This window comes from Podarcis liolepis, assembly GCF_965112155.1.
Source record: "Podarcis liolepis genome assembly, chromosome: 1".
Taxonomy (NCBI): Eukaryota; Metazoa; Chordata; class Lepidosauria; order Squamata; family Lacertidae; genus Podarcis; species Podarcis liolepis.
The window spans coordinates 32,501,503-32,508,255 of NC_139554.1; the positions used below are offsets into that span (position 1 = coordinate 32,501,503).

The window sequence follows — 6,753 nt, forward strand, 5'->3', positions numbered from 1 at the left end:
TGCTCAACCCCGTCGACCTCTTCTGGAAGGCCGGCTCCTCCTGTTGGCGTATCGTCCCCACCGTCGTCTTCTAGTGGAGAGGAGGGAGAACCATCGTCAGCTGGCGTTTCCCTGCTTGGCCCACCCCTGGCTCGGTTCCCAGATTTACCTGGGTCCCAGGTTGCCATCCCTAGGGGTCGGGGGCGTACCAGAGTGGGGGCAAGGAAGAGGGCTTCAACGCGTGGCTGCGCGTTACGGGGTTCACCTGTGCAACCGTCGGTTGCGGGGAGTGTGCTTCCGGGTCAGTCACAGGTTGTTTCTTTTCAGTCAGTTTCAGGTCCTGTGCAGCGAGGCGATGCTTCGGACTCATCAGTTGAAGACAGCCTTCCTCTTCCTCCAAGGGCCTCTTCTGGTGGTCACCGTCGCCGTAAAAAGAGCTCCAAGAGGCGCTCCAAGCGTAGACGGAAGGACACTTCGTCTTCTTCGTCAGGTACTTCTTCCCAGAGTTCCAGCAGTGATGAGGAAGCTTCGTTGAAGCTTCATTGGGGCTTTGGTGAGACCTCTGGGCTCCCTAAGTGGGTTTGGGAGCGGAGGGCGAACACGCACCGAGCAAAGTATGGGGCGGTGCAAGACTGTCAGGAAGGGGTCTTGGTGCCGGACGTTAAAGTCTCCACCAATTCAGCTAGGGACCTTATCCCTGGGGCCCATTTGCCTTCCAAATTGCGGTCCAGGATCCTGAATGGACGTTACGTTGATATTTTTAGCCTAGCCCCTCCGCTTGATGGCCAGGAGCCTTCGGTGAAGGGCTATGCTGCCTCAAAGACACGGGCGGTCACAGCCAAAGCGGACAGGACTTTTGAACGTTGGTTGGACAGTTTTCAAGTGTTTGCTGGCGTGGTTTCCGCTGCCTATCCGAGGAGGTCTTTGCACTTATGGGTTTATCTGTCCATAGTCCGCTCGGCCTTCACGATGGCCGGAGAGACCGCTGCGTTGGCTTATGATCAGAATTTCAGGCGTAGAGCAGCCAAGATTCCTACGGCCCGCTGGGATCGTAAGGACTTGGATGTCTGGACGACTTACGTTGCTCCGCGCATCGATAAGAAGGTCCCTGATCAACAGAAGTCCAAGGCCCCCCCGCAAAGGGCGGGTCGCCGTTTGTATTGTTGGGATTTCAACAAGGGTGTTTGCCAGCGGCAACCCTGTAGGTACTCACACCTTTGTGAGAAATGTTCAGGGAGCCACTCGGCGTCTGTGTGTACAGGGGTAAGGCGTCCCTTTCGCAAGGGTGGGGGCTCTCAGCAGCCCCCAAAAGTTGCTCCCCAGGTGCCAGTCACAGGAGCCGGGAAATAGCACCCTGTCCACCTTAGCTTATACCCCGGTGAGGCTGCAGCCTTTGTTGTCCTTGTTGGATTCATATCCTGATAAGGTAGCGGCCTCCTATTTGCGTGAAGGTTTTTCTTTTGGGTTCAGGATTCCGGTGGCATCGACCCCGGTAGCCGGAAAATTGGTTAACCAGAAATCTGTAAAAGACATGCCGGAGGTGGCGCGGAAGAAGATCGGAAAGGAATTGACTTTGAATCGTATGGCCGGCCCTTTTTTGGCCCCCCCTTTTCCAAACTTGCATGTGTCACCCTTGGGTATAGTTCCCAAGAAGGCTCCGGGGGAATTTCGCCTCATTCATAATCTTTCTCACCCTAGAGGCACATCAGTAAATGACGTGATTCCCCCGGAGCTCTCTTCGGTACGTTATGCTTCCCTTGATCATGCGATCAAGATGATAAGGAAGTTTGGGCCTGGTGCCCTTCTAGCAAAATGCGATATTGAATCGGCATTTCGGCTACTTCCAATCCATCCGGATGACTTCTGGTTACTAGGTTTTCAGTTTGAGGGGGGATTTTATTTTGATAAGGCCATGCCTATGGGCTGCTCTGTGGCCTGTGCAGCCTTTGAATGTTTCAGTTCCTTTCTGGAATGGGCCTTGCGTGAAAAAACTGGCCTGGTGGGGGTCACTCATTATCTTGATGATTTTTTGGTGGCTTCAGCGAGTGATACAGGGGACTGCGTTGTTTTGTTGCAGGCATTTGCTTCCTTAATGGAAGAGCTGGGGGTCCCGCTGGGTATCTTGTTGGATACCGTGGCCCAGACCTCCAGTTTGCCGGTGGATAAGATAGTTGCCTTGAGACAGGTCATTGAGGAGTTGATTCCTTTAAAGAAGGTCACCCTCCGTCAGCTGCAGTCATTGTTAGGTCATTTGAATTTCGCTTGCAGGGTGGTCGCCCCTGGGCGACCGTTCTGCTCCCGCTTGGCCAGACTCACATCAGGTTTACAGGCCCCACAGCATAGGATGCGACTGTCTGGCCATGTACGGGCTGACCTCAGTCTTTGGCTGGAATTCCTGCAGGAATTCAATGGTGTGTCTTTGTGGCAGGACGTTCTGAACCTCCACAATGACTTCCAGGTGCACTCGGATGCAGCGGGGTCCCTGGGTTTTGGGCTCTTCTGGGATGGCAGATGGTGCGCTGAGCGGTGGCCTCCTGCTTGGCGTGGGGAAGCTATAATTCGGGATTTAACTTTTCTTGAGTTTTTTCCCATTGTAGTGGCCGTGCACTTGTGGGTTGAACAATTCAAGGACCATCGAATTTGTTTCTGGTCCGATAACCAAGCGGTGGTGAAGATACTAGCCAAGCAGTCTTCACGTTCTCCTAGGGTATCGGCCCTGCTACGGGTTTTTGTTTTACATTGTTTGCGTTTTAATATTGTATTTTCTGCCCGTTTTGTTCCGGGCATATCTAACGAGATTGCCGATGCTCTGTCCCGTTTTCAGATGGAGCGATTCAGATCCCTGGCGCCAGTGGCTCGAGAACGTCCGGAAATTTTCCCGGATCATCTCTGGAACCTTGGCAGCATTTAGTTTTACAGGGAGTAGCTGCATCTGTTGCCCCCTCTACTTTGAGGTCTTATAAAAAGGCCTGGGCAGATTTTTTATTATTTAATGGGCAGACGGTGGGTGAGGTCACTGCCCCTCATTCCTCCTCTCAAGTGCTCAAGTATTTGGCACATCTATTCCAGATGCGCCGGGCAGCCAGGACGCTGCGGCTTCATTCAGCAGCGATTTCATTTTTTAGCAGGGCATATTTTAACAGGGACCCGTGTGGGAAGTTTGTGGTACGTAAAGCCTTGGAGGGTTGGGGGCGTCTCACTCCTGCTAGGCCCGTCCCTAGGCGGCCTATCACTTTTGAGTTGCTAGCACAGATGCGCAAGAAACTACGCAACATCTGTTGGTCCTCTTTCGAGGCTCGCTTATTTTCTGCGGCCTTTTCACTAGCCTTTTTTGGGGCCCTGAGAGTGGGAGAGGTGGTCCTCGAGCCTAAGCGGAATGGGAGTTCCAGGGGCTTGTTGTTGCAGGATGTGAGCATGTCTCCATCGGATCTGCACGTTAATATCAGGAATTCGAAAACGGATCAGTTGGGTAGGGGAGCCATGCTTAGGCTCCCGGCGACAGGGGATGGTGGACCTTGCCCGGTAAGGGATCTTAGAAAGTACCTTGCCCTGCGTCCCGCGGGTGAGGGGCCCCTGTTTATTCATGAAGATGGGCGCCCGTTAGGGCGGCATCAATTCACTAAGGTGTTGCGAAAAGCAGTCGCAGCATGTGGCCTTGAGGCATCAGAGTTTGCCCCTCACTCCTTCCGGATTGGTGCGGCAACGACGGCTGCCCATTGGGGTTTGTCTGTGGAAAGGATAAAAGACATGGGGCGGTGGAGGTCGGATGCGTTTAAGACTTATGTGCACAGATAATGTGTTTGGTGTACTTATATTTCTGTTTTAACCCTAGGTCTGGTCACTATCCGTATCTGGATAGTAGGGCACAGTATTGTGCATTGGGCTGCTGACAGAGCTCGTCAGTCGGGATTGGGAGCCGGCCTGGGCCTTCCGCAGCGAGTGCAAGTGTCCTGGATTTCCAGACGGAGGATGCGTTGGAGGGAATTCTTACCGCTCATGCATAGGCGTGTCCTACGGTTTGGCCCTCCTTCGGCGATTGTGATACAGCTGGGGGAAAATGATCTGGTTTCCACTCCCTGCTTCGTTTTACGTTTGGCTATGTTACAGGACCTTAGGGAACTGGCGGATATGGTGCCTAATACTAAATTGATTTGGTCACAGCTGCTTCAACGCCGTATTTGGAGGGGCAGCCCCAGCCCGGCAACCGCCGAACGAGCTAGGAAGCGGATTAATTCCGCGGTGGGCAGTCTGGTGGTGGGCTTGGGAGGATTCCTCACCCTCGTATTTCCTTCACAGACGCAGCACTGTACAGGGATGATGGTGTTCATCTTTCCACATTGGGGAATGAGGTCTGGTTGGAGGCAGTGGTGTTCAGGTTGAGGGTGTGGTTTGGTCTGTGAGTGGTTGGCGGCGAGCGTAAGGGCTCGGGTGGCGGTTAGGCATTGGTTAAATTGGTTGGTGGAGGGGTATGGAATTGGCTGTGCCTACCCCTCCAATGCTGCTGCGGAATGGGAATTCCGTTAAAGGAATTCTGGGGCTTACCATCCCCTTGTCCAAACCCCTGGAATCGGGTGCGGGCCGCGTAAGACCCCAAGGCGCAGGCAGGGAGGAACTGAAGGGTCTGTAACGCAGCCCCAGTTGCCCTGCTTGTTCCTCCACACTGACTTACGCTGGAATCCGGGAGTCAGTGCTATCCCCCAAGGCGGGGGGGGGGGATAGCTAGTCATAACCAATGCCTACGCAACCACTCACAATTTTGTATGATAATAAAAGTTGTGGCCAAAATTATGCCAAAAACCTTAAACAAAAATTATGTGTGATGTGTGAGTTATTGGGGTAGGGATGGTTTGGGGGACCTCAGCACGCAAATTAATTTACTCAGGTGTGATTTGTAGTCATGTGGATACCAGAGAAAAGGAGTATATCATGATATAAGTGCTTTCCCCAAGATACTGGTTGGTGCATGATTATGACTCAGATTGTCATCTGACATCAAACCTGGGGGTAGTGGACACAAATCATGAATAAAGGCAAAAACAAACAAACAAACAAACAAACAAACAAACAAACAAACAGAAATGGGGGGTGGTAAAATAGCTGTCAGTTTCTGAGCCACAGGCAGCCTGGGCCCTCTGGGAGTATGTGATGCTCAGCCATATTTGTTTGTCCTTGACTTTTTGTTTTGTTTTACAAATGTCTTTCTCTAAAATCTAACCAAGTTTTAATGTCCTCGGAGTAATCACCATTGTGCTTAACTCTGCTGCGAGAGAGTAATAATCTCTCTTCCAAATCTATCTCCATCAACTTTCATATGTCTGTTTCCGTGTCTCAAGAATTTTCTTAAATACTATACATATTGAATACAGGTGACTCCCCACTTATGCGGGGGTTACGTTCCTGGCCCCTGCATGCACAAGTGAAATCACGTAAAGTGAGTAGCGCCCTCTGAACACCCTTTTAAGTGCCCTCTCTGCTACCCTCTCTTCAATCCATACCAAAAATGCTGTATCAAAAAATATCCTCAATCAGAATGGAAGCTCTGAGGCCAGCAGGACATGTGGGAAAGCGGCTGTAGCTGTTGCACCACCCCAAAAAACAGCTGTTAGTCGGGGAGGCTGAGCAGCATAAACAAAGCCTCGCTGAGCCTCTGGTCTCTTCAGGGATTCCTCCATCCTCACCAACATCCTCTTCAGGCTCTGGGGAAGGTCTCCTCATGAGCCATGAGGACTTTCCTGCTCTCTCCTGCCATTTCCCAGTATGAATTGGATTATTTAAGTATTTTCTGGTGCTGCGTCATACACAGTCATCTGTGAGTAAGGGGGGGGGGGGAAATGCCTGTATGATAGCTATATTACATTGTTTGTTCATCCATGTGATAAACCAATGTATACCTTCCAGAAATCTTTTGGCAACAAAACAGTTGAATTGCATGCACTGTATTCTAAATATTTATTTTACTGGATTCAGTGCCACAACACTCCCTTTTAACTGAATTAGTATATTGTTCTATTTCCCACTTATATTCTTGATTTATAGCTGCAAATATGCCGTGGCCTAGGGTACCAAAATTTTCAGTATTTGGACACAAATCTGTTAACTCTATTTCAGTGTGACATATGTGTGCATAAATAACAATCTGTTAGCTTCAGGCTATAAATGGACAATAAATCAGACTCAGGAGGAAAGAAATGAAAAATGGTAGACGAACACAGATAAGCACATATAATCTTGCCTCCTGCTGCAAAATAGGACTCTTGTCTTAATTGCTCGATGTCAGGGGCTGGCCAGAGGAGGAGGAGTGGCGGAGATCGCCTCCCTATCCTGACCCTTCCAGGGAAGAGGAAGACAGTATAGATTTACAACACGGGTTTGCAGGAGGTCCCAGCTCAAAGGCAGATGAGGGGAAAAGTTGGGAAATAATGGGAGAGGAGGAGTAGGCAGAGTTGGAGCAGCAGCTGGCTAACATGTTGTCAGTAGAAAGCATTCCAGACTCACCATCTCCCAGAACCCATGAGCCTTAAAAGTAGGAGAGCAAAGAGCTCAAAGACAGAGAGGACATAGCAGCACCCATAGAGGAGGTGATGATGACAACGAATGAGGAAGTGGGAGAGAAGGGAGGTGGAGATTCACTCGGGACAACGCCATTATCCAAGAGCCTCTCTATAGCCTCTCTCTGTATAGTTTGAAATAAGAAAGGTCTGTAAGAAACATTTCCTTGTCTTTATGCTTTCCTGGGCAACCAGCCAGGGGCTGTTGACAGCACCCTAATTTAGT

At 50.6% G+C, this 6,753-nt stretch overlaps 1 long non-coding RNA gene across 1 annotated transcript; it reads left to right on the top strand.

Moving 5' to 3' along the window:
- Positions 1 to 272: 272 nt before the first annotated feature.
- Positions 273 to 4,716, top strand: LOC310696710. Its single transcript, XR_014520690.1, has 2 exons — positions 273 to 469; positions 3,812 to 4,716. It is a non-coding gene; the product is annotated as an uncharacterized lncRNA (long non-coding RNA).
- Positions 4,717 to 6,753: the final 2,037 nt, after the last annotated feature.